Raw genomic sequence first — 25,452 nt, forward strand, 5'->3', positions numbered from 1 at the left:
GAGTGGGTAAATACATGGCTGATATAATGTAGGGAAAGTGAAGCAATCCACTTTGGATGGAGAAACAGAATGGCAGAGTATTAGTTAAATGGTGACAGATTGGAAAATATTGATGCGCAAAGGGATCTGGATGTCCTTAGACAGCAGTCACTGAAAGCCAGCATGCAGGTACAGCAAGCAGTTAGGAAGGCAAATGGTTTGTTGGTCTCCATTACAAGAGAACTTGAGTACAGGAGCAAGGATATCTTACTGCAGCTGCAGTGAGACCACACCTGGAGTATTGTGTACAGTTTTGGTCTCCTTATGTAACAAAGGATATACTTGCCGCAGAGGGAGCGCAGTGAAGGTTCACCAGACTGATTCCTGAAATGGCAGGATTGTTATATGAGGAGAGATTGGGTCGACTGGACCTGTATTCACTGGGATTTAGAAGAATGAGAGGGCATTTAATTGAAATATATACATTTCTGTCAGGGATAGTCAGACTGGATGCAGGCATGTTGTTTCCTCTGGTTGGGAGGTCTAGAACAAGGGTCACAGTCTCAGGATATGGAAGAGGCCATTTAGGACTGAGATGAGGAAAGACTTCTTCACTTAGAGGGTGGTGAACCTGTGGAATACTCTACCACAGAAGGATGTGGAGGCCAAGTTGTGGAATATATTTAGGAAGGAAATAGATAGATTTCTAGACTCTAAAGATGTCAAGGGGTATGTGTGGAGTGTGAGAATATGGCAGTGAGATAGAGGATCAGCCACGATAATATTGGGTGTTGGAGCAGGCTCGAAGGGCTGAGTGGCCTACTCCTGCTCCTTTTCCACATGTTTTATGTAGCAACATTTTCTTTGTTTCCATGTTTCTAAGATATAGATTTCATTTTCAATGCCAAGTTGCTAATTTTTTGAGAATTGCAAATTGGAGTCAGACACTGATGAATAATTGGGGCAGACTTATATTCTGGCCTGATACCTCAAGTTTCCTTGCTGCCATGTCAGAGTGACACTGATGGAAGCTGGAAGCAGCCATTATCATAGCCGCAAGAGGTAAGTTGTTCACCAAGTTGAGTTGCCATTCCTCCAGGATTTCCCTGAAGTCTGCAGGAAATGAAAATCAATCTTGGGGGCACTGCTGTGTGAGCTCTGGAGAGAAATCGTCAGGACATTAAAATACATTTTTCTTGCCATTTTCTTTTCAACATTTCTCCTTGCCAAATATAAAAATAAAGGGTAAAAGGCTGTTTGTCTCACAGTAAAGTATCATCTAATTGGTTAATGAGTCTTTTTGCCTTTCAATTAGGAAAGCAGCACGTCACAAGGATATATGTGTTGGGGGACTAATGGCAAGAGTGAGAAACCAAGTCAGGGGTGAAGCCTCCAGGAATACATTTAATCACAGTTGGCAGCCTGTACAAGCAAGTACTATACATGAACGAGAAGGGAAATGAAGGAAAAGTATCAGGATCTCAAATCATATACAGGATTTGTGTGTAAGTGCAAACAAACCCTGATTTTACTCTAACCTGCCTGACAAAAATGTTGCTGGCTCCAGTCAGATCCAATGGAATGCAAAACTGGCTGGGGTGCAAATCAGCCTTCAGAGGTGAGGTGAACATCAGAACTATAGATTTATAACTCTCCATTGTAAACATAAATAGAGTTTAGGCCTAGATAATATATGGGGCGAAATTCTCCCCCAATGGCGCGATGTCCGCCGACTGGCGCCCAAAACGGCGCCAATCAGACGGGCATCGCGCCGTCCCAAAGGTGCGGAATGCTCCACATCTTTGGGGGCCGAGCCCCGACATTGAGGGGCAAGGCCGACGCCGGAGGGATTTCCGCCCCGCCAGCTGGCGGAAATGGCGTTTGTTGCCCCGCCAGCAGGCGCGGAAATGACATTCGGGGCGGCGCATGCGCAGGGGCATCAGCGGCCGCTGACAGTTTCCCGCGCATGCGTAGTGGGGAGAGCCTCTTCTGCCTCCGCCATGGTGGAGACCGTTGCGGAGGCGGAAGGGAAAGAGTGCCCCCACGGCACAGGCCCGCCCACGGATCGGTGGGCCCCGATCGCGGGCCAGGCCACCGGGGTCAGATTGCCCCGTGCCCCCCCCAGGACCCCGGAGCCCGCCCATGCCGCCTTGTCCCACCGGTAAATAGCTACTTTAATTTACGCCGGCGGGACAGGCAATTTCTCGGCGGGACTTCAGCCCATCCGGGCCGGAGAATCGAGCGGGGGGGCCCGCCAACCGGCGCGGCCCGATTCCCGCCCCCGCCCAATCTCCAGTACCGGAGACTTCGGCAACCGGTGGGGGCGGGATTCACGGCTCCCAACGGCCAATCTCTGACCCGCTGGGGGCCGGAGAATGACGCCCATGATCCTGACCGGATTTGGTGGAAAAGTGGAGAATGTTTTGCCTGTGTTAATAAGAACATATTACAACTGCAAGAGTCCAATGGTGCAAACGTTTCCCTCAAAATTAATCCCAGCATGGGGACCATAAAAACATTGTGCAGGTAAGGCAAAGTAAAGACAGTATTATCTATGCAAAAAATCCAAAGCGAAAAGGAGAATAAGAGTTCTCATGATCCGGTAAACATATTGATCAAAAGCAAGAAGGAGTGTATAAGATGAAACAAGAGAAGGAGTTGATTTTAGCTTCTCACATCCTTGCTTCGACAAGCAGCAGATTCCGACAACTGATAAAATTCCATACGACAGACCAGCAATGTTGGAAGGAACATTTTAAACAATAGGATGAAGCACATCGTGAGGCCAAGAGCTGAGAGAACATCTGAAAACCCTGTTTTGTCACACAAATAAGTAATTGCTAAACATTTCTTAGTGTACGACTCTCCTGGACAACTATTTTTCTGATGTAATTTTTTTTTATCTGTTACTCTCAGTAATTTTAAAATTAGTCACAGGCTGTTCATTCCATGAGAACCATTAATCAAGAAGGCAACGTTTATTGTGGAAAATCCTTTATAATCTAGCTACATGACACAGTGTTAGTTAAATATTAACACATTATGGACTGAAGCCATATTTTATTAACTGACCAGTCTCCTAAGATTTGTTACCTAATTTAGAAAAATGGTGACTATGTTTTGCATTTTAAATGTCTGCTTTGCTTCAATTTAAACATACATTGATAAATAATGGATAGAAGTCAAACAATATAAATTGCACTGTGGAATAGTTGGGCCAGAAGTTATGCTGCGAGGTACTAGTGTACAAACACTTAACACATTTGTCTCCAATGAAAAAACTCTTTGTGCATAATTTTGAATCTGAGTTAGCCATCTCTAGAACAGCAACATGGGTGGAAAATGTGGCGAGAATCATGTTTCCTGATTTTCCAGGCCCATTCAACGGTGGCGTAACGGGAATGTTGCAACGGAAGGCTGGGAACCTCATTTTTGTACATTCTAAAGTCATAGCAAGACCTCCCACTGGGACTTCCCCTCTCCCCCCCCTCACTGAATATTCATTGGTTGTGAGCATGACAACGTACCGGCGCGATTTACAACAACTGTATCAAATCGAGAGCCTGGCGACCTGACCTCCAAGGGGAAATTGGAGAAGAGCGCTCAGGTCACCATTACCCTCCAAGGTGCCAATCTCAGAAGGGGTAGTGGAGAGGATGCAGGAGGCCCAGATAAATTCAACTTGGTGCCAAGGGGTGGGTGGAGTTCAGTATCGTCATTTTGGGGGAGGGGTCCTTCGCTCGAAGCCTATGTGTTTAATGGGGTCTGGCCGGTAGTATATAGGCAGCTCTCCCAGTGCCTCCATTCCGTGTGGGCTTGTGGCAATATCACCGCTGATGGATTGCCCTTCCAGAGTGGCAGCTGGAAAGTGGGTTAGAGCAGGTGAATCCATAGGGACAGCTCTGGGGGTGACTGTGAGATTTATGGGTCGGGTTTTATGAGAGCCACGTTAATCGGGTAGAGTGGGAGACTCTGACAAGGGCATTTTTCCAGCCTCATGAGACCTGAAGACCCTCACACATGGGGGGAGGATGACTGCAGTGAGAATGAACACCCACACTCAGGCAGCACTGTGAAACCAGAGGGCATGCGATGTCTGGAAGTTCAAGGGCACTCGTTATGGAGGCCAGGATGTCAAGAATTAATTTCTGGGTGGCTGGCTGTTCCAGTTGGAAGGCTTGTTTAATTCACAGCCCTTGAGAGCTGGGGGAATGAAGATGCCCTCTCAGGATGAAGTTGACATACCAATTTCAGTCTTCACATGCATCAGGTTTGCCTCGCCTGCCCCTCCCTGACCCTTCCTTGACAAGTCAATTGTGACAATTAAACCTGCATCGCAAAGCTTGAGTGTGCCATTAATTGGCACCCAATTTTGTTGGAAGCTTGGCTCCAAACATTGAACTCCAAAGCTAATGCATCTACATAAGAGGGAGGTGACACAGATGTGGCTCCTATTACAAGGCATTATGGTTAATTCGCTCATCAGTCACCCCATTCAAGGGATGACAGCAAGCAGCCTCTTGTTCCCCAATGAGATTAGAACATAGGTGCTTTGAATGTACACAATTGCTATCACTCCTCATCCATGGATGGCGGGGGTGCACGCTGACCGCTGAGGCTCTCAATTCAAAGTGCTTCTTTCAGGTGGAGCTGAGAGGGACAATTGTGGGGAAGTGGCTATTGTGTGACAGAGGACGGAGTGAGGGGCTCAGTGGAAGGCGCTCACATAGAGGGGATGGACATGGGTGGATGTCCCAGATCCTGAGAAGGTGGAGGGCCAGGGCATTGTCAGGACTCCTCATCACTCACTTTGAAGTTACAGTTTTCGATTCTGGAAACCCATGGAGCCAGCCGAGCTGGCGATTCTTTTAATTGCGATTGGCTAGCAGCAGCGACATCTTGGCAGAATAACACATCTCAGACCTCCGAGGTCCCAGTGTGTTTCGCCACAAGCTGGACAGACTCTCACATGTTTTCAGCCAATTGCATTGTAGTAACTGGAGAATGCTGGCACACATGAGAGGCCTGAGCACTGGTATGGTGGTGGGGGGTGACGGGGAATCTCCCATGGTGGGGGTTTGGAGATGGAGTTGGGGGTACTGCTCCAGGAGCAATGTGGCATTTCTGGGTTGTCAGTGTGGGAGGTGGAGAGACATTATGCTGCCATTCTCATGCTGCACTGGGACGAAACGCTGAGTTTGTGTGTGGGTTTGCGGAACCAACCTATCAGTGCAATCTGGTAGTAAACTTCAGGGCCCATTCTTCGAAGGTCGTGAGAGCTCTTATGTCCGGCACCCCTCTGCCTGTCTGAGACCTCTCCCTACAATTGGAGGATAGCTTCTCCGACAGAGACAGCATCGTTAGCGGCACATGCGGTTCACATTGGTAGGGGAGAGGGGGGGGGGCGTGGTGTGAAGGAAGGTTTGGGAGGGGGTGAATGGAGGGTTGGGAAGAAGGGAGGGTTGGGGTGAAGGGGTATGAAGGATGGAATGGGGCTCACATGGAGGGTTTGAAGGGGGTTGGTCGCATGGGGGTGGGAAGGTGGCGGGGGGTGTCAACTCCCACATGCGGCCATGTGTAGGTCATTGACCTTCTTGGGCACTGGAGGCCAGTCCTCCTGGTCATGCTTCCCAAGCTGACGGCCACTGCCACATCACCCCACGCGGCATTGGAAGCCCTGTGGTTTACCCTACGGGACACTTGGGGGTACAGGGGATCCCTCCTGGCCTTGACCGCTTGTAGGAGCCTCTCCAGGTCTGCATCTCCAAATCTTGGTGTGAGTCGTCTTGGCATCATGCTGCGAGCTGAGTGGGGTTGGCTGTGCAAGTGCTGTTTAAGTACATCTCAATCTTGTTAGCAGGGGTCTGGTGAGCGCGGTCCCGGTGAATCGGCTGGTGAGCCTTCATTTGCGGCATGAAGTCCTTGGGGCCTCATTGAGTGGACCAATTAACATTGTATTGCGTTGTTGGCCTCATCGGGTCGAGCGCCAGGAAACCTGTGGCAGTTCCCGCTGGCTACCACATTTAGAAATCTTTCCAGTGAATCGCGCCCAATATCTCCAATGCAAAGTGTACTATTTTGCAACCTTTGTGTTTCTCACCTTCTCTGCACAACTTAAAGGTATATGTCACTTAACTATCCATGGATCAAAATGATAACCACAAAGTAAAAGAAATGGGAAATAAGGAAATCAACAGGAAGAGTCCTGACATAATGCATTTTGAAAAAGTGAGGATATGGGTTGTTCTTGCCCTTTTATGATCCAGTAGTAATATGTGCTATTATTTCATGTGTTAATTGTTCTAGCTGGAATTGTTTTTGGCAATCCTTCCTCATTGACCCACACGAAAGGATATACTCATTTGTTTTTATAATTAATAATAAAATTCGAATTAATTTACCAAATTAATTGAAACAATTAACATGGGAGGAGAGGTGTTGATATAAAAAAAGTGTCGATGCCATTAGCTTTATTAAAGAACTAGTTACGTAAGATTATAAGGGGAGGCAGTGGCATAGTGGTATTGTCACTGGACTAATAATCCAGAGAACCAGGGTCATGCTCTGGGGACCTGGGTTCAAAATTTGAATTGAATAAAAATCTGGAATTAAAAGTCTAATGATGACATTGTCAATTGTCGTAAAAACACATCTGGTTCACTAATGTCCTTTAGGGAAGGAAATCTGTCATCCTTACCTGGTCTGGCCTACATGTGACTCCGGACCCACAGCAATACGGTTGACTCTTAACTGCCCTCAGGAATGGACAATAAATGCTGACCCAGTGGCGCCTACATCCCAAGAACGAATAAAAAAAAGATTGAGGTGCTTACATATAATCACTTGTCTTGAACAACAAATTACAAATGTATAACATATCACAAACTACAGCAGTCCAAACACAGATTTTGTATTGGATTATTCAGAGTCGGAAGTTGTAAAGGCAGAGTACACCTCACAAGTTATATCTGGATTACTCAACTGTACTCTTCTGATCAGAATAGACTCCTGGACTTAAACACATGAGCCAGAATTTCACACTCTAGGAGCAGGTGTGCAGCCGACCTGAACTTGCGTGAGAAAATGTTGGGTTTGCGCCCTGACGTCATGGCGCCGTTGTGCCGTATTACCGTCGCGGACACACATGGGAGTCGGAAGGGTGCCCATCAACTAGTAAACAGGCAATTAAGCCCTTGGAACCATAGAATTTCTACAGTGCAGAAGGAGGTCATTCAGCCCATCGAGTCTGCACCGACCCTTGGAAAAAGCACCCTGCCTAGGCACATGCCCCGACCCTATCTCCGTAACCCAGTAACCCCACCTGACCTTTTGGACACTAAGGGACAATTTAGCATGGCCAATCCACCTAACCTGCAGATCTTTGGACTGGGAGGAAACCAGAGCACCCGGAGGAAACCCACGCAGACACGGGGAGGAAGTGCAAACTCCTAATAGACAGTCACCCAAGGCTGGAATTGAACTCGGGTCCCTGGCGCTATGAGGCAGCAGTGCTAACCACTGTTCCACCGTGCCACCCTTTAAAAAGACATGTATGTGAAATTTCATGCGGCCCTCTTTCTCCCAAGTCTCAAAGTTAGGTTTACAAAAGAGTTTCAGGGTCACGAACGGACTGCCTGAGTACTTCTCCAAATCTAGCTTCTCCCCAAAGCAGTGCCAAACCCAAATTATGTATATTGAGAAGCAGAATGCTGCAGATGCTGGAATCCTGAAGTTAAAACAGAAAATGCTGGAAAAACTTAACAGCTTAGGACAGCAGCCGTGGAGCGAGAAACAGATTCTTCTCCCCAAAGATGTTGCCATAACCTGCTGAATCACAGAATCCCTACAGTGCAGAAGGGAGCCATTCGGTCCACCGAGTCTGCACCGACCTTCTGAAAGAGCACTCCACTCAAGCCCATTCTCCACCCTATCCCAATAACTCCTTAACCTAACCTACACATCTTTGGACTCCGGGAAACCAGAGCACCCGGAGGAAACCCACACAGACACAGGGAGAATGTGCAAACTCCACACAGACACCCAAGGCTGGAATCGAACCCGGGTCCCTGGTGCTGTGAGGCAGCAGTGCCAACCACTGCATTTGCATCATTTCCAGTTTTTCTTCCAAATTATGTAAAACTGCCCTATATGAAGGGATCTGAGCATTTTGTTTTAGTATACTCCAGAATTAGATAAGGATCTAACCCCAGAATCATGTTGGCATAGTCTCATGGACACAACCATAAAACCCCTCTGCAGCATCATTAAATTGGCAGCTAGCCATCCCATCAATTTGCTCGTCTTCTAAACCATGTTAAAGGGAATTCTTGAAAAAAAATCCCTTGCTATAATCTTGTTAAACAACCAGTGGAACTATTAAAAGAGCCCACATTTAAATTCATCAGGAATATGTTTGATTCGATATCTTCCTGTACAACGTTGAACATCAAACCACAATCCTAGTCTGAGAACTCAAATTTATAAGGAGATCAAAGTACTGAATGTACTGAACATAGTGCAAATACATTAATATTGAACAAATATTTAGTTATATGAAGAGTGAATTAATTGATTGTATCATGTTCCCATGTGCATCATGAAGACACACTCTGGCTTTAGATATAATACAGCAGTGGATAAACATTGTAAATCTGATGGTTTTAAAACCAATAATCACCTAACAGAATATTATCAAACTGGTATGAAATATTTGTGTCTGATTTAATGACACAACATTATTTGAAGAGATATTTGAAATGACATGAAATAATTAAGATTGCAATATATTTCTCAAATTGTAAAGGCCAAAAGATGTGTGCCTTTTTGTCTTGTTCATGGGATGAAGCATCACTGGCAAGGCCAATATTTGTTACTCATCCATTATTGCCCTTGAGAAGGCGATGGTGAATGGTATTCTTGAGAGGCTGCATTCCCGATGGTGTAGGATCACCCACTGTGATATTAGGGAGGGAGGCCCTGGTTTTTGGGAGCGAGCTTCAGCCAGTGTTAACTGTCAGCGAGAATGACGACATGGACGCAAAATACACCGAAAGTCAGGAAACACGATTCCTGCTGGCAAGGACCATCGCCGGTGATGTAACAAGAATCCTGCCACGGAAGGTTGGGAACATTATTTAAATGCATTAGCATCTTATTAGCAAGTCCTCCCGCCAGTACTTCCACTCCCCCCTCACCGAGTATTCATCAGTCGTCGGCATGATGTCATGCTGGCGCCATTTACAACAGCTCTATAAAAATAATAACCTAGCAACCTCACCTCCGAGGGGATTTTGGAGGTGAGCGCTCAGGCCACAATCACCATTACCCTTCAGGGTGCCAATTGCAGAGGGGCACAGGAGAGAACGTGGTTTCAACTCAGGTAAGTTCAACTCGGGGCTTGAGTAATGGAGTTCAGTCTCAGCATCTCGGGATGAGGGGCCGCTCGCAGACCTGAGCAGCCTTTAGGTTTGAGGAGGTCTGGTGGCTGGTGTGCAGGCAGTACTGCCCCTGTCCTCCTTGCTGGACTTGATGCAAAATCATCACTCAGTCAGAATGAGGCTGCACTTTGAAGCCATAGGGCATGAACAGTCTGCAAGTTCAAGGTCACTGGTTATGGAGGCCCGGCTGTCAGGGATTAGTGTATGGGTGGCGGGCTGTTCAAGTTGGAAGCTTTGTTTAATCTGCAGCCCATGAATGCTGGGGGATGAATGTGCCATCTAAGAATGAAGTTGACTGCAAATTATTGTGTTCACATGCATCACGTGTGCGTCGCCTGCCACAAGGATAAGACAGTTGCCTAATAAACTCCCTGACCCTTCCTTGAGGAGTCATTTGTGCCAATTTAGTCAGCAATGCAGTGCATGAATGTGCCACTGATTGGATCCAATTCTTAACCCTTTGGAAGCCTAGCTCCCGAGCATTGGTCTCCAAGGTGTCTCCATAACAGAGAGGTAACACAGATGTGGCTGCCAATACAAGAGGTTATGGTGAAGGCGCTCATCAGTCACCTGGTTCAGGAGATGACCAATGACAGCATCTCATTCCCATGGGAAATGAGAATGCAGATCCATTGAATGCACTCAACCGTCCTCACTCCTCACCCTTGGGGGACTATTGCAGCCTGCTGAGGCTCTTAAGCATTGATGCGCTTCATTCAGGTGGTGTTAAGAGGGGCAACTGTGAGTGCGTGGCTGTTGTGTGACACAGGAGGGAGCGAGGCTCATTGGAAATGTGCTGACATACAAGGAAGCGCATGAGTGGATGTCCCAGCACTTGAGCGGGCTGTGGGTCAGGGCCTTGTGAGGAACCCACATCGCCCACTTTGATGTTCTCTTCCTTTCAGTTTTTGATTCTGGAGAATCATGGAGCCAGTCAAGCTAGCAATTCTTTAGATTGTTATTGAGACACAACACCGATGTGCCGCGACACACGGAAAGGACCAGCACCCTGTAGAGGAGGGGGAGCCACGGTCTATCGATCTTTTGGGATCAGGGCCACAGATGGCAGAGTGGAGGAGACACTATCAACCATGGGTATACTGCAGTAGAACTTTCTACCTCCAGATGTCACGGTCCAGTGCCGGAGAAGACTTTGTCGATCCTGGGGACGATCGGCCACCTCTGCCAGATGATGCAAAAGATGGCACCACATAGACTGGGAGGTCATTCATTGTCTGTGGCCTTGAAAGTCACTGCTGCTCTGAACTTCTATGCCAGTGGCTCGTTTCAGGGCTGCACAGGTGATCTGTGCGGCATTTCCCAATCTGCCGCGCACAAGTGCATGAGAGAGTCACATATGTGATATTTGCGAGGACCTACATGTCCATCAACTTGGACCAGGACCAAACAAACTAGGACACCCAGGCTTTGCCCCCATAGCAGATATGCCCCAGCAACTGCAGCCAAGTGGCTCTACGCGCCCCATGGCGACATACGGCACCATTTGTAAACCACAAGGGACATCACTCCCTGAATATCCAGATCGACTGTGTCCACGCAATGTGCAATATTCAGGTGTGTGTCCATTTCCTGGGAGTGATCATGATAGTCACATCTTGGGGTGCTTGAAGATCCCAGCTGTTTTTGAGGAGAGTTGCAGCTGGAAAGATGGCTCCTCAGGGACAAAGCAAACCCACTCAGGAGGCTGATGATGCCAGTGCGGAGGCCACAAACATCCACTGAGTCTCACTACAACGAGGCTCATGTGTCAGGTGATTGGCCTGCTCAAGATGTGGTTGCGGTGCCTGAAGCGATTGGGGGGAGCCCTTACATACAGCCCCCAGAGGGTATCATGCATCATTGCGGTCTGCTACACTCTGCATAACTTGGTACTGCAGTGGATTAAGCAACTGGACCAGGAGGCGATGAAGGATGTTGAGGAGGGCAGTGAAAGGCAACCTGCTGAGAAGAAGGAAAAAGAACCTTGGGTGATGGCCAGGGCCCGCATGGAGTGCAGGGGTAGGGACACATTCATAGCCTCTCCATTGGGGGACAACCAGTTCTAGGGTGCGAAGACTTCTCCCAACATGGAGTCTGAAACTTCTCTCTAGTGAGGTGCATGTGGGAGGTCATCATGGTGATGGCTGATGTGTTGGGTGCTCTGGATCCGTGGAACACATAAACGCCACTACCACTTAAAATAGTGCAACACTATTTTATTAAGTCAGAAACGGTTGAACATACTTTCACTGTGGGTTAACACGATATTAGATTGAACTAAAGACCTATGCTTTGTCCTAACCAGCCTATGCACTCGGCACATGGTGAAGATCTGTGCTGCAAGCTGTAAATCTGTCCTAGGATGCTGCAGCTCAAATGGGCGGGAACTCTGATGCTCCCTGCCTTTATAGTGCATGTGCTCTAACTGGTGATTGGTCTGCTTGGGGCTGTTTAGCACAGGGCTAAATCGCTGGCTTTGAAAGCAGACCAAGGCAGGCCAGCAGCACGGTTCAATTCCCGTAACAGCCTCCCCGAACAGGTGCCGGAATGTGGCGACGAGGGGCTTTTCACAGTAACTTCATTGAAGCCTACTTGTGACAATAAGCGATTTTCATTTCATTTCATTTCATTGGCTGCGGTGTTGTGTGTGTTGATTGGGCTTGCTGTGTGTCCATCAGTGTGTGTGTATCTGCACCATGATATACTGGTGTATATTATGACATCCCCCCTTTTATAAAAGAATGTATATTTGTGGCAATAAATAATGTATGGTGAGAATGTTCCTAACTAAGTGTGGGGTGCGAAGACATATTTACAGGACTACATACATGAGAACAAAGCTATTTACATGGGCAGGTGCCTGGTGCAGAGAAGCAGTATGCAACAAGAATAACGAGATGAACACCATATATAAATCAGGGAAACGATCAAACAAATCAACAAAACAATTCAGAAAGTCTATAAGTCCGCAAAGTTCATAAATTAAGACTCTGAGGTGGGCGACGAATTCTGGTTGACCGCCTCAAGGGTGGGTCGAGAGCGGCCGGTTCAGGAGCGGGCTGGACTGCGTCAGAGTCAGGGGGATGCAGAGTGACAGGCATTTCTGCATAGTCCGTGGCAGGGTGTAGAGGGTGCCATCTCTGCTACTCCACTACTGGGCCGATATCTGGGGTTTGAGTATCTGTGTGTGTCTCTCTCCAGCTGGCACTGAAACTTCAGAGGCCAGGGGATGCCGCACTGGGACACCTCCGCGGGAGAGAGCACTGAATCAAGCCTGCCGTTTATCCCTAACCGGAAGCCTGAGGCTTATATCACACAGATATCCAGACCCCCACCAATGCCCAGGTGATTCTCTCTCTTGCCGGTGGTGCAACACCCACCCGGTTCCTACTTCGCTGGAGTAGCTTTCCCAAGAGAGAGAATAGGACACTGCTGTTTATTACCTAACCAGCAGCCTGTCCTGAGTGAATTGTTCAAGATGACCCTAGATTCTCGAACCCGGAATTAAGGTGAGGAATATCTTAACAATGACTTGGTCAGAGATCGCTGGTGAGAGATTGAAGAATTTAAACGACTCCAATTATCAGCAAATCAAGGTTTATTGCAAAACCCAGGTCAAAATCATCAAACAGAAGAAATTATAATAAAATCTTAAACTCTAACACAAACTAAGTCTATTCAGAAAGTACTATAACGGACACAACGTAAAATCTTATTGTTACACAGTTTTAGCAATGACACAGAACACAAATCAAGTCCCCTTCCCCAAAGCCTCAACCACTATCAAGGTCAAGGGAGTTTCGCAAGCTGCTGCAGGGTACTTACAGTCACAGGCTGCAGGAGGTCAAGTCAAAGGTGGAGAGGTCAAGCCAAGAGACCCTCAATCGAAACACAGCCCCTTTTATATCCGTTTTACCTGGCTTTTTCCTGTGTTCGGCCAGCCCCTTTTGCATTGAATTGGTAAGGTTTAAAGTTCCCGCTGGTCCCGCCCCCTTTGAGCCGGTCAGAGCTGTCGACTTCCGGGTTTTCCTCCCCCTTTGCGTTGTATCGGTCCAAGTTTAAAGTTCCCGCTGGTCCCGCCCCCTTTGAGCCGGTCAGAGCTGTTCGCTTCCGGGTTCTCCTCGCAGGTCCGCTCCTTCCAGCCAGGCAGACCTGCCGCGATTTGAATTTGGCGCCGACTCCGCCCCCTCCACCCAGTGAGTTCCTGCCGGTGGCTTCTGTCAGGATTGGAGTACCTCCCCCAGGTCCGCCTCCAACTTGGTTTTTTCTACCGTTTATCTTCAAGGGGCTTTTCCAGCGCAATATACTGAGCCCAGACAGTCTGCTTTTTGGGATAACAAGGTTAAGCTCTCTTGTGAAGATTTTCAAAGTCTTCCAGCTGCTCCGGAGATGGCTGCTATTCTCACCTTGCTATGTTGATGGGGTGTTAATTGGATTCTGCTCTGGTGGAGGCCAAGTCATTTACATCTGCATGGGGCTATGACCATCCCATTGTCCTGCTTGCAGGCAGGCCCCTTACAGCATTACCATGCCCCTTTGTCTGTGTTTTAATCTCATCTAGTTGTCTGGCTCCTTCTTCCTTGTAGCTCCTGGGGGGGGTTTGTAAATACCTATGCCCCTACTCAGCTCAGCGGACCAAGCCTGCTGGGAAATTTGGTTACGTTCCCTTGGCTGAAAAGTGTCCAGTTTACAGTCTCTGGGTTTTATCCTTGGGCAGTCCAAAAAGGGCCGAATTGCCCGAAAACCTTACAAGGGTCAGCAGGAGGGCGAGGCGACAGTGGAGGATCACGTAGCGAGCGTGGAACGAGACGAAGGGCATGTCGATTGTGGCACAGAATGGAGCCATCCGGTAGACGAACCAGGAACGAGCGGGAGGCCACATGCCGAAGGACAACAACGGTTGCAGACCAGCCACCATCTGGAAAATGGATGCGGACGTTGTCATCTGGAGCCAGAGCAGGGAGATCAGCTGCACGGGAGTCATGAGCCGTTTTGTGCTGTGCATGAGACAGCTGCATCCGGCGAAGGACCGGAACGTGGTCGAGGTCTGGGACATGAATGGACCGCACCATCATCCTCAGGGTACGACCCTTGAGCAACTGGGCTGGCAACAGGCCAGTGGACAGTGGGGCGGAGCGATAGGCCAGCAAGGCGAGGTAGTAATCGGACCCAGCATCGGCAGCCTTGCATTAGGAGCCGTTTAACGATATGTACTCCTTTCTCTGCTTTGCCGTTGGATTGGGGGTACAGGGGACTGGATGTCACATGGGCAAAATTGTACCGCCTGGCAAAGTTCCTGGCTGGTGAAGCAGGGGCCATTGTCCGACATCACCGTGAGCAGGATGCCATGTCGAGCAAAGGTTTCTTTACAGGCACGAATGACTGCAGACGAGGTGATGTTGTGCAATCGTATCACCTCCGGGTAATTAGAAAAGTAGTCCACGATCAGGACATAGTCTCTACCCAGCACATGGAACAGGTCGTTGCCCACCTTTGTCCATGGTGATGTGACCAACTCATGGGGCTGCAGGGTCTCACGTGGTTGGGCAGGCTGGAAGCGCTGACAAGTGGGGCAGTTGAGCACTGTGTTGGCTATGTCCTCATTAATGCCGGGCCAGTACACTGCCTCTTGGGCCCGTCGGCGGCACTTTTCCACGCCAAGGTGGCCCTCGTGTAGTTGTTCCAGGAGAAGCTGGCGCATGTTATGCGGGATGACAATGCGGCCCAGTTTTAGAAGAACCCCGTATACTACCGCCAGATCATCTCTGTCATTATAGAACTGAGGGCATTGGCCCTTGAGCCACCCGTCCGTTAGGTGGCGCATGACACGCTGTAGCAAAGGGTCTGCCGCCGTCTCGCAGCGAATTTGGACGAGGCGTTCATCCGAGGCAGGTAGATTGGAGGCCGCAAATGCCACATAGGCGTCAACCTGGCAGACAAATCCCGCTGGGTCACATGGAGTGTCGAATTCCCCGGGGAGAGCATCAGCAATGATGACGTCTTTGCCTGGTGTGCATACCAGCTGGAAGTCATATCGCCGGAGCTTGAGATGCATACGCTGGAGGCAAGGCGTCATGTCGTTCAAGTCTTTCTGTATTATATTGACCAGCGGGCGATGGTCGGTCTCGACGGTGAATTGAGGAAGTCCATAGTCATAATCGTGAAACTTAACCACACCGGTCAGAAGAGCCAGGCACTCCTTTTCTATATGCACGTAGCGCTGCTCCGTGGGGGTCATGTCACGTGGCGCATATGCAATGGGGGCCCATGATGAAGCCTCATCACGTTGAAGGAGCACTGCCCCAATGGCTGGCATCGGTCGAAATTTTGGTCTCCTTTGCTGGATCAAAGAAAGCTAAGACCGGGGCCGTGGTCAGTTTTGTTTTGAGTTCTCTCCATTCGCGCTCGTGGGCAGGGAGCCATTGGAAGTCTGTCGTCTTCCTGACCAGGTTCCAGAGAGCCGTGGTATGAGAGGCGAGGTTAGGGATAAATTTCCCTAAAAAATTGACCATGCCCAGAAATCAGAGGACCGCCTTCTTGTCCTCTGGTGTTTTCATAGCTGTGATGGCAGCTACCTCGTCCGTATCTGGCTGCACATCCAATTGGGAGATGTGGTCCCCGAGGAACTTGAGTTCCGTCTGACCAAAAGAGCATTTGGCCCTGTTGAGGCAGAGGCCATGCTCATGTATACGTTTGAATACGCGCTGGAGGCGACTAACATGCCCCTGCGGGGTGGTGGATCAAATGATTATGTCGTCGACATAGACGCGAACACCTTCAATGCCTTCCATCATTTGTTCCATAATCCTATGGAACACTTCTGAAGCAGATATGATCCCAAGCGGCATCCTGTTGTAACAATATCTGCCAAAGGGGGTATTAAATGTGCAAAGTTTCCTGCTGGATTTGTCGAGCTGGATTTGCCAGAATCCTTTTGAGGCGTTGAGTTTGGTGAAGAGCTTGGCGCGAGCCTTCTCACATGTGAGCTCTTCGCTCTTGGGAATTGGATAATGCTCCCTCATGATATTGCGATTTAGATCGTTGGGATCAATGCAAATTCTCAATTTGCCAGAAGGCTTTTTTACACATAACATGGAACTGACCCAGTCGTTTGGCTCCGTGACTTTGGAAATCACTCCTTGGTTCTGGAGGTCCTGCAGCTGCTGCTTGGGGCGATCCTTGAGGTGTGCTTGGACCCTGCGAAGTGCGTGCACCACAGGCGTGGCATTCTGTTTTAGGTGTATGGGAGCGTGCCCATGCTCTCGAAGACGTTGTGGTGCTGGTTGATAATGGCGTCGAGTTGTGCCCTGAAGTCGGTGTCCTGAAAGGCAGACGCGTCAGCAGGAGAGAGAGAGTGAACTCTCTGAACTAGGTTCAACTGCTTTCCGGCCCGCGCGCCAAGCAGGGAGGCTTTCGAGGAGCCCATGATTTCAAAGGGAAGGATGGCTTTGCGTGACCTGTGCGTCACTTCAAGTTGGCAGGAGCCGCTGGCAGCAATGGCATTGCCATTGTAATCTAACAGCTGGCAGGCTGATGGAAGGATGGCTGGTTTGACACAAAGGCTTTGGAGGTCAGACCGCGCAATGAGATTGGCGGAAGCACCAATGTCCAGGCGGAATCGTATTTGGGACCGGTTAACCGTCAGGGTGGCACACCACTCATCGTCTGGATCGATGCTGTATACCAATAGAGGCTAGATTCTTTGCTTCGGGGACACCCTATGTTTTGAACGATACCAACTCGAAAACTCGGGTCCTCGGTGTCAATGTTGGGTAGTAGGTCCGCATCGGACTCGGTGACCGTGGGTTGAATGGCCCGGACATTCCTGCGAGGCTGGCTGAAGCGATATGAGTTGGCAGGCTGAGCTGCTCGGCATAAAGCAGCATAGTGGCCAAGTTTGCCACATCCCAGGCATTTTCGGGATTTGGCAGGGCATTGCCGCTTTAACTGGGCGGAGCCACAGTTGCCGCATAGCGTCATAGCGTCAGTACGTTCGCTGTGCCACCGCGCATGCACGGTGCGGTCGTACGTGGTGCGTGCCTGCGCATTACGTTCGTCCCCTCATTTGGTGCGCACAAACACGGGAGTCCGCAAAAAGCGTACGAAATGGCCGCCCTCATCCAGGCTGGGGCCCTGGAGTTGCTCGATTGCTTGGACCCTTTCCGCCTCATGGGGACCTTGCCGCGCCGTTTCAGCCGCTTGGATGTGGGAATACCGACTAGTGGCGTTTTCGTGTAGCACGCAGGTCTCGATGGCAGTCACTAGGGTGAGCTGCTTTACCTTGAGGAGCTGCTGGCGTAGTGGGTCCGACTGAACACCGAAAACAATCTGGTCGCGCATCATGGAGTCGGAGGTGGGCCCGTAATTACAGGACTGCGCAAGGATGCGGAGGTGAGTGAGAAAGGACTGGAAAGGTTCATCCTTACCCTGCAAACGCTGTTGGAATACATAGTGCTCAAAATTTTCATTCACCTCTATGCTGCAGTGAGTGTCAAACTTGAGGAGGACCGTCTTGAACTTTGTTTTATCTTCATCATCTGCAAAGGTGAGAGAATTGAAAATGTGGATGGCATGGTCCCCGGCCGTGGATAGGAAGGGAGCTATCTTCCTGGTGTCCAAAGCATCCTCCCAGTCTGTGGCTTCAAGGTAGAGCTGGGATCGTTGTTTGAATATCTTCCAGTTGGCCCCTAGGTTACCGGTGATGCGGAGTGGCGGCGGGCAGACGCTGTCCATTTTGCAGGATGACGGTATGTTGGTGGAAGGCAAATCACTTGCAGGTAGGTCTAAGAAGTTCTAATATCCCTCAGCTCCTGGTATCATGATGTGTTGGGTGCTCTGGATCCGTGGAACACATACAGGCCACCAACACTGAAAATAGTACAACACTATTTTATTAAGTCAGAAACTGTTGAACATACTTTCACTGTGGGTTAACACGATATTAGATTGAACTAAAGACCTATGCCTTGTCCTACCAATCTATGCACTCAGCACATGGTGAAGATCTGTGCTGTAAACTGTAAGCTCTGTCCTACTAAGATGCTGCAGCTCGAATGAGCGGGAACTCTGATGCCCCCTGTCTTTGTAGTGCATGTGCTCTAACTGGTGATTGGCTGTGGTGTTGTGTGTGTTGATTGGTCCCGTTGTGTGTGCACCAGTGTGTATGTATCAGCATCATGATATACTGGTGTATATTATGACAATGGCTACATTAGTGGGCAGGGGGGCTAAAGCGATTGGCTGAATGCTTCAGGAGAATGATAATGACTTGCAGTGAGGACTGTAATAGTTCTCGTTTATTTCCTTTGTTCCCATTTCTTTTCTTTTCTTATTCTTGGTCCATGGATCCATAATCATGATGTGCCTTTACGCAGAAGAGTGCTTGTCAGGATAGTGTGTTCTTAGGTTTTATATTTTGAAGAGGAGAAGCCAGACGCGTTAGCGCTGAGTGAATCTTAGGAACCAGATTAAGAGGAAGCGGTTCGTTTGGTTAGCCAGCAACTGATGGATTAGCCAAGGACAGTGTTTTGCCTGACAACAGTCGGTGATTGGTTCCTGCACGATGCTTTCTGAGAGACCTTGCAGAAGTGCTTAGACCTTGGAAGGAGAAGGAATGCAATCTACAGAAAAAAGTAGACAATCCTGCCAGAAGACTCTAGACCCTCAAAGGAGGAGGAGCTGTATTTCTCCTTCTCTTTTGCCGGTTGCCTGTTGTCTCGTGAAGGCACAGTGAAGATCATTACAAGCTGAAGGAAGAGAAACAACCCCCTTCTTCAAAATATTGTAATGGAATCTGTGGCGATATGCCTATGGGCTATATAATAGATTGATGGTGTGCGACCTCCAACCAGCAGGCGATGGTGCAGACACACCATGCGGTCTCTAGACCAAGGTCATGTGACCAGTGACTCCCATATAAGGGGAGCCACATCCGGACATCTTCAGGAGTAGAATGAAAGAGTAATAAGACATACAAGTGAATGGTCAGTGCGAGGTGCAAATTCCAGAGGAGTAATAAGCAGACCCCATGACAACATGCTCTGTATCAGATTGCTATCTTACGACACGAGACTCTATTAAAACATTCTGGTTTGGATAAGTCGAAGTGTTTGGTGGATTCCTTCGTAAGGTATAAAGGACCAAACACAACACAGAGGACTGACCTAATAATCTGGAGACATGATTTCAAATCCCACCATGGCAGCTGAGAAATGTAACTTTAAATAAATCAGGAATAAAAAGCACTCAGTTCATTATGTCCATTGCGGAAGGAAATCTGCCCTCTATACCCAGTCTGGCCAACATGTGACTCCAAGCTCACGGTACTGTGGTTGTTTCATAACTGCCCTCTCTCTGAAATAGATGAGCAAACCATTCAGTTTTAGCTCAAGGGCAACTTGGGATAGGGAATAAATGCTAACCTTGCCAATAATATCCACATCCAGTGAATGTAAAGAATAAGAATGTGCACAGATGTCAACTCTTGCTAACTCATAGAGGTTGGAATTATATGGGGGGGGGGGGGGGTCGCACTCATCTGGTACATTCACACTGAGATGGTGCTTTGTTGTGCCAATGACAATGAGTTCCCCAGCTCTCTTGTAAACTAGGGCAGTCACCTGAAAAGTGAATGTCTGTACTGCTGCCCGATATAGCAGAGTTTGCTCATGACTGCTTCAAATGGGCCTATGCCGTAAATGTTGAGTGCTCCAGTCACCTTCATGGCCATAGGGAGAGGAGTGTGGGTAAATGAAAGTATCATGCAGTACGTGACAGTGCTGGCTGACCCACTGCTTCTTTGGTAAAGTGCACATATCTTAACTAAGGCCATCAGACGGCTTGGCCTTGTTGAGAGGGTGTTGGTTATATAATGGTTTGTCTTAAAGAAGTATTCAGTAGGTTAAATATAAGTCTTTACCAGAACTACCAGAACTATTTATACATGTACAGTAAAGGGGGCAGGCTAGGATATGGCTCCATGTTTAGGCCTTTATCCATCTCTGCTCAACACCACAGTGACCTCTGAATCTGGGTCATATGTGCATTCTTACATCACAGTGTGGGTGGTAGTCTACTCAGCCCACATTAACCCTGTCTGTGCCGGTCTGTGCATCCATAGGAGAAGGTGTAATGTCTGGTGGGATGAATCTGCCTTAAATGCTGTTTGATTCTTCTTCTGACCATTTACCTCTGCCTCTTCTCTCTCATGATAATGACCTATATCCCCATTGTGAATAATTTACTTCCTCCTGAGAAGGGGGCGGGGATGAGGGTTGAACATCAGAGAATTTGTATTCATTGGACAGCTCTTTTAAGAACATAGGAACCAGGAGCAGGAAGAGACATTTCAGCCCCTGGAGCCTGCTCCGCCATTCAATACGATCATGGCTGATCTCCTCTCAGCCTCATGTCCACCTTCCTGCCCATTCCCCATAACCCTTCATCCCATTACTGATTAAACATCTGTCTATCTCCTCCTTAAATTTACTCAATGTCTCGGCATCCACAGATTCTCAATCCTTTGCAAGAAATAATTTGGATTGGATTGGATTGGATTGGATTTGTTTATTGTCACGTGTACCGAGGTACAGTGAAAAGTATTTTTCTGCGAGCAGCTCAACAGGTCATTAAGTACATGAGAAGAAAAGGGAATAAAAGAAAATACATAATAGGGCAACACAACATATACAATGTAACTACAAAAGCACTGGCATCGGATGAAGCATACAGGGTGTAGTGTTAATGAAATCAGTCCATAAGAGGGTCATTTAGGAGTCTGGTAACAGTGGGGAAGAAGCTGTTTTTGAGTCTGCTCGTGCGTGTTCTCAGACTTCTGTATCTCCTGCCCGAAGGAAGAAGTTGGAAGAGTGAGTAAGCCGGGTGGGAGGGGTCTTTGATTATGCTGCCCGCTTACCCCAGGCAGCGGGAGATGTAGATGGAGTCAATGGATGAGAGGCAGGTTCGTGTGATGGACTGGGCGGCGTTCACGACTCTCTGACGTTTCTTGTGGTCCTGGGCCGAGCAGTTGCCATACCAGGCTGTGATGCAGCCCGATAGGATGCTTTCTATGGTGCATCTGTAAAAGTTGGTAAGAGTCAATGTGGACATGCCGAATTTCCTTAGTTTCCTGAGGACGTATAGGCGCTGTTGTGCCTTCTTGGTGGTAGCGTCAACGTGGGTGGACCAGGACAGATTTTTGGAGATGTGCACCCCTAGGAATTTGAAACTGCTAACCATCTCCACCTCGGCCCCGTTGATGCTGACAGGGGTGTGTACAGTACTTTGCTTCCTGAAGTCAATTACCAGCTCTTTAGTTTTGCTGGCATTGAGGGAGAGATTGTTGTCGCAACACCACTCCAGTAGGTTCTCTATGTCCCTCCTGTATTCGGACTCATCGTTATTCGAGATCCGGCCCACTATGGTCGTATCATCAGCAAACTTGTAGATGGAGTTGGAACCAAGTTTTGCCACGCAGTCGTGTGTGTACAGGGAGTAGAGTAGGGGGCTAAGTACGCAGACTTGCGTGGCGCCGGTGTTGAGGACTATTGTGGAGGAGGTGTTGTTGTTCATTCTTACTGATTGTGGTCTATTGGTCAGAAAATCGAGGATCCAGTTGCAGAGTGGGGAGCCAAGTCCTAGGTTTTGGAGCTTTGACATGAGCTTGACTGGGACTATGGTGTTGAAGGCAGAGCTGTAGTCAATAAATAGGAGTCTAATGTAGGAGTTCTTGTTTTCGAGATGCTCTAGGGATGAGTGTAGAGCCAGGGAAATTGTGTCTGATGTGGACCGGTTGCAGCGGTATGCGAATTGCAGTGGATCAAGACGTTCTGGGAGTATGGAGGTGATGCACTTCATGATCAACCTCTCGAAGCACTTCATTACGACTGAAGTCAGGGCCACTGGTCGGTAGTCATTGAGGCACGTTGCCTGGTTCTTCTTTGGTACCGGTATGGTAGTGGTCTTCTTGAAGCAGGTGGGGACCTCTGAGTGGAGTTGGGACAGGTTAAAGATGTCCGTGAATACCTCTGCCAGCTGGTCCGCGCAGGCTCTGAGTGCACGACCAGGGATCCCGTCTGGGCCCGTCGCCTTCCGAGAGTTCACTTTCAGGAAGGCCAATCTGACTTCGGAATCTGTGATGGTGGGTATGGGTGAATTATGGGCTGCTGGGGCACTCGCCAGCGCATTGTTGGTTACCTGCTCGAACCGCGCATAGAATGCAATGAGTTCATCGGGGAGGGGTGTGCTGCTGCCAGAGATACTGCGCGGCTTCGCTTTGTAGCCCGTTATGTTGTTTAGTCCTTGCCACAACCGCCGAGAGTCTGTCTGTGACTCTAGTTTGGTTTGATATTCTCTCTTGGCATTCCGGATGGCTTTGCGGAGGTCGTACCTGGATTTCTTGTATAGGTCAGGGTTGTCTGCCTTGAATGCCTCAGATCTGTCCTTCAGTAGGGAGTCAATCTCGCGATTGAGCCATGATTTCCGGTTGGGGAACGCACGTACTGCTTTCTTTGGCACGCAGTCGTCCACACATTTGTTGATGAAGTCTGTGACGATGGTGGCATACTCATTTAAATTGGTCACTGAGTTCTCAAATAAGGACCAGTCCACTGTCTCTAAGCAGTCACGTAAGAGCTCTTCTGTCTCCTCGGACCAGCACTGCACACCCTTCTTAGTTGGATTCTCCCGCTAGAGTTTCTGCTTGTATGCTGGGAGAAGGAGCACCGTCTTATGGTCTGATTTCCCAAAGTGCGGTCGGGGGATGGAACGGTAGGCACCCTTGATTTTTGAGTAGCAGTGGTCAAGAGTGTTGTCGCCCCTGGTGGGACAGGAGATGTGCTGGTGGAATTTTGGCAGTACACTCTTGAGGTTGGCCTTGTTGAAGTCTCCGGCCACGCTGAACAAGGCCTCCGGGTGTTCTGTTTCGTAGTTGTTTATTACTGTGTATAGTTTGTCCAGCGCCTTCCTCACTACTACCTGGGGTGGGATGTAGACCGCTGTGATAATGGCTGAAGTGAACTCACGTGGAAGATAATATGGGCGGCACTTCACGGTCAGGTATTCCAGGTCTGGGGAGCAGTAGGTCGCCAGAGTCGCCACATCCAAGCACCAGGAGGAGTTGATAAGGAGGCAAACCCCTCCACCCTTCGCTTTGCTTGATGATGCCGTTCGGTCCGCCCGGTGAATTGGGAAGCCTTCAGGTTGTATGGCACAGTCCGGTGAGGCAGGGGTGAGCCATGTCTCTGTGAAACAGAGCACACAGCAGTCTCTTACTTCCCTCTGAGAGGTAAGTCTGGTGTTAAGTTCATCCAGCTTGTTTTTGATTGCTTGGACGTTTCCCAGGAGTATGCTGGGGAGAGGGGTCTTGAAACCGCGTTGCTTCAGTCTCACCTGCAGACCGCCGCGTTTCCCTCGCTTCCTCGGTCGGCGGCTGCTGCTGGATGATCCTGGGATCCGATGGCAGATTTCAGCTCTTGTGGAAGGTAGGTGGTCGTGTCTGGCGGGGTCCAGGGCGCTGGCAGGGAACAGGGTGCTGTTTATGGATCTGGGGTCATGTCTGGCAGGGTCCCGGGCGCTAGTTGAGGTAGAGGGATTGCTAGGGGCGCATGTTTGCGGTCCGGATGGGTCCCGGCGCTCTGCAGGCGCGGGAATACTTTGCAGCCCGTTCGGATCCTTGTGTAGAGTCACTGCCGTTTCGGGGGTCCTGGGTCATGGGCAGAGGCTTCCTGAGGCAGGTTGGGCTGGGGCCCATGGTCTGTTCCTTCCCTGGACGCTCCTGGGGTCGGATCTTGAAGTAGGCCCGGTCGGGCCTCCACGTGGATTTTTCTTTCTTCCATCTCCAGGTAGGTTGGGTTGTTGGGCGGGCCTCTCCGGGTCGGATCGCTGGGCGGGTCTCTGGGGGTCACGTTGGGCCGGATCTTGCCATCGGGGGTCGGGTCGGGAGCTCCGGGGACTGGGCAAGGCGATCCGGGGCTTGCGTCGGTAGGTAGGCCGGGTTGGGCTTCACTTCCGGTTTGGGCCCAATCTTCTTCCAGGTCGCAGAGGTCAGGTCGGATCCGGTCAAAAGGTCTCCACGGGCCTTGGAGGATGTTCAAGCCTGCAAGAGAAGATAAGAGAGAGAGGTTAGTAATAATGTTAGTTTTAGAGTTAATTTTTAAAAGATTAGAACGAGTATAGGTTAAGTAAAAAGTGGATCTGTTTGGGAGAGCTCGCAGAGAGTCGCCTCGCTCCGCGCCATCTTGGAACGATTTCTCCTCATCTCTGTTTTAAATCTGCTAAAACTGTGACATCTCATTCTAGATTGCCCTGCAAGAGGAAGTGTCCACTCTACGTCTACTCTGTCAATACCTTTTAACATCTTACGCACCTCAATTAGATCTCCTGTCATTCTTCTAAACTCGAGAGAATATAGGCCTAAACTGCTTATTCTCTCTTCATAAGCCAAACTCCTGGTCTCTCAAATCAATCTAGTGATCCTCCTCTGAACTGCCTCTAATGCAACTACATCCCTCCTCAAATAAGTGGAGCAAAACTGTGCACAGTACTCCAGGTGTGGTTTCACCAATGCCTTGTGCAGTTGCAGCAATATTTCCCTACTTCTGTACTTTATTAAATACTTGGTTATAATGTGATAGATCCAACAGCTTCCTTACATACTATAAGATTTATTCTAACCTCCAATGATCTCTTTAAACATTAGAATTAGATTCTACAGTGGATGAAACCCAATTGAGTTGAGGCTACCTTCTTCACTGGCTTCAAGCAAAGCCTTGACTATTGATTTATACATTTGTGTGGCTCTGCAGTGGAAAGTATTTCACATAATGCATGGGGTGGCACGGTGGCACAGTGGCTAGCACTGCTGCATCACAGCACCAGGGACCCAGGTTCAACTCCGACTTTGGGTCACTGTCTGTGTGGAGTTTGCACTTTACCCCTTGCCTGCATCGGTTTCCTCCGGGTGCTCCGGGTTCCTCCCCCAGTCCAAAGAGTTGCAGATTAGGTGGATTGACCAAGCTAAAATTGGCCCTTAGTGTTC

The sequence above is a fragment of the Scyliorhinus torazame genome, chromosome 8 (assembly GCF_047496885.1).
Source record: "Scyliorhinus torazame isolate Kashiwa2021f chromosome 8, sScyTor2.1, whole genome shotgun sequence".
NCBI lineage: Eukaryota > Metazoa > Chordata > Chondrichthyes > Carcharhiniformes > Scyliorhinidae > Scyliorhinus > Scyliorhinus torazame.